Genomic DNA, 3,596 nt, shown 5'->3' with positions numbered 1-3,596 from the left:
TGTGTGTGTGTGTGTGTGTGTGTGTGTGTGTGTGTGTCATTGTGTGTTATGTATCATTTTATAGGAAACTTTTTACTTTCTAATAGTTTTTAGTATTGTTTCGTATTCGTTTCTTCCTCATGCCTTTAATAAGAACCTCTAACGATTATTTTATATGAGACTGTAAGAACCTCAAACTTATTAAAAATACACATCACTCGCGGATGTATTGTTATTGCGCGTTATATTGTGCACAAGCATTCGTCATTAGGTACCTGTTTATAAGGGGGTTTTTCAGAGACGTTGTCTAGACATTTCTCTCTTTTTAGGCCATTACCATTTTGGATAAAGGTACCCAGGGAAGCGCGCGCAAGCGCGACTATTGGATCTCTGTTTTTACAATTAATAGTCAATAATCGTAAACGTACGTTATAGGTGCGGTCCACTTGGCATTACAAATGCTTCGAAGCTTTTAATTGACCAATCAATAAATGCTACTGGAACATTTGTAGCGTCAAGTGAACCGTAACCCATGCGTCTAAATGCTGCTTACAGGTTTTCGCGAGAGATACATGACTAAGATAATCGAACCAGGAATACAGGGCATGTGGATTGCGGGAGAGCACAACAATACAACGATTGTTGATATCAATTTCCGATTATCATATAACTCGATCAACGTTAACGCTCAACAAAATATTTTTTTTTTCTCGAGCACAAGAACAAGCGTAATCGTTTCCTAGAATTTCAATAAAATAAAAGACTTTTTCGACTTTTTAGCATTAAATACGATAAAGTATCCAGATTGCTTAATTACATCACAATTTATTTTATCATTTTAATATTTTGATAATCATGTCACTCATCTGAGTGACGGTTTGATTTATCCAATATAAAAAAACAATTTTATAAACAATATATATACATGAAGACATAAAAAAAAAACATTTACAATAACGCATCGAATTTATTGAGATCAGTGTCGAAATCAGAAGTTAAAGCGTTAAAGAGAGCGTTACAAAAGAGAGTAATTTTAACATTTTAGCATGTAGTACTTATGATGTTTGTTAAGCCTGATCTACTTGCGCAGAACGCAGGTCACAAATGAAACACATTTCAGATTATAATAGGTCGCAGACTGCAATACGTAGGACGCAAAAGTTCAAGTTCATCCAACTTCCTATGTCCTGCAATCTATAATTAAAATATATTAAGTTAGTTTCTAGTCTTGACCTGCGATCCATGTTCTGCACCTTACATAGATCAGACTTTAAAGAAATTTTATCATCCAAATCAAGTATGTTGATTGTTACATTAATTTATATTATGTTAAATACATTTAACTCATTAAAGAGAATAGTTTTGTGATTATGGAGTTAAAAATATTTTATAATTGTAGGATCTATTGTATCAAAGTTGTGACTTTAATGTTACAATAGATTCTATTAATCATACAGATATTTTTAACCGTAATCGACACATTGTTTTTAAAGCCTTATACAAATCATATTTGAACAATTCAGCCAATTGACCAATGCGATTAATCAATTCTTTTATTGAGGAGATCTCGAAGCAATTTCTAGTATGGTGAATACAAAGCTTAAGGGATGAAAGTTCTAACATGCTTAATTTTGATCGCAATAAACTTTTCTCAACACGTCATATATCATAGTTATATCAACATATACATAAAATGATCTTTTTTTGCAACTTTCATTTTTCAAAATTGTCATTTAATAGAACAATTTGATAAATGAGATCGTATTCAGTGCTAAAAGAACTTAAACTATTTTCGTTCTTGTGTATTTTTTATTAAACAGTTTAATTAACGTTAAAAAAACAGTCGACGGGCGAAATGAAGGAAAGTTGTTCAAAAAAGGAAAGTTGTTGTAGAAAATCACGATTTTGAATCTTCGCTAGGCATGCAAGAATTTAAACATCATTGCGCAAATAATAATCCTAATTAAATGCCTTGAGAATATGCAAGAGTAAAAACTATAGCTGCGTTCGCTTTGATGCTCATAACGCATGTCTTGTTATTTATCAAATATTAAAGATTTAAGAAAGCTTAATAAACGCTATAAGCGCCAAAGCGAACGTCTTATATTTCCAATTCTTGGAGTATTAAATTGTAGTTTGTTCGTTCGTCGCATCATGAGAAATGCATGACTGAAATCTTACTCAAGAATTAGTCCCAGTCTTATTAAACGGTTTTTAAACCGTGTTTAAAAGAAAAAAATGCTCAGCTTTTTGCGCTTTTATAGAAACGATAAAAAAAAAGGAATATTTCACGCGCGAAAATATTATCGTTCTCTCTTCCATAGAAGAGACCGATTAAAACTGCTGAGAAAAAAAAATGAAATGAGATAAAAAAAAATTACAAACGTAAAACTAATCTCAATGTCGTATGACATGTAACTTTGTCCCTAATAGGGGTGGGATGAGGCGAGATGAGGTAACTAAGCAGAACTGCTGCTTAGTAATACAATATCATGAAACGCGAGGCCAATGCACGCGATACTATAGAATAAGCGCTTATTTAAGATAGGAGAAATAATTCTGTGATCCGATAGTAATCTTGATTTTAAGCAAGCCTTCCGTCGACAAGCGCATTGTAGAATAGAAATTAATATGTTACACACATATTAACTAACTGAGAGAATTAACATATTTCCAAAAGATATATCTGATATCGCCATTATGGACCAGTCCATAATGTGAGAATAACATTAGCACGCGAATGAAATGCCCGGTTGAACGTCATGAGTCCATCGAGACTCGCAATGCGCAATTTAAGTTAAATTTTATATTGTATATACCAGAAATTTCGGCTGCTACGAGAGAAAAAAGATGCAAGACTCACCTAAATTTTGGCAAAATTATAATTTCGCTGTAAAGAGACGACTAGATTTTATGTGGCTCGTAAAGGAATCTCTCTCTAAACAATTTCAAAAGATTCTTTTTTTCTATAACCCCGGATTTACAATAAATTTTTAAGCCTTAAGTTATAAGGAATGGACGAATCACAATCACTTATTCTCCTCGCATTCTACTGTAGTTGATCAATTTCTTACAGCTTATGGCTTAAAATACCAATTGTAGATCCGAACTAAGGGATTTTTATCTATGACATGTAAAAGCAACAGGTGAGTCCAATGTCTCGCGTAACGCCGTGAGACTCTACATGAGATGAGATATTATTGACTCTGGTATATTCAAAGCAGTTGAGATATTACATGCGCACGCGCGTTTTCTTTTCACTAGCGTAACAATACAAAGAATATAAGTAAATATAAAAATCAAATATAATAATATTAATAATGATAATAATAATTACAAGGAGAATCGTTTATTAGTTAATTATTAGAGCTTCTAACAATAATAAAAACGAATACCTTTCTTCAAATTCGTAATAAATTAATAATGAAATTTAAAAAATGTTCGTACAATTCAACTAACAATGGCGATCGACGATACGAAGATAGATCGCGCAACTCGTTTCATCCTCATCATAATTCATCTTTATTATCAACCACGATATGCTGCGGCCTAACCGATGAGATTCAAGTGAAAGCGATTTAGTGAATCTAGTAAAAGAGCGTTTGGCAAAATTACAT

The sequence above is a fragment of the Atta colombica genome, unplaced genomic scaffold (assembly GCF_001594045.1).
Source record: "Atta colombica isolate Treedump-2 unplaced genomic scaffold, Acol1.0 scaffold89, whole genome shotgun sequence".
Taxonomy (NCBI): Eukaryota; Metazoa; Arthropoda; class Insecta; order Hymenoptera; family Formicidae; genus Atta; species Atta colombica.
The sequence above is the reverse complement of the archived record's forward strand: the minus strand, read 5'-3'. Positions refer to the sequence as shown.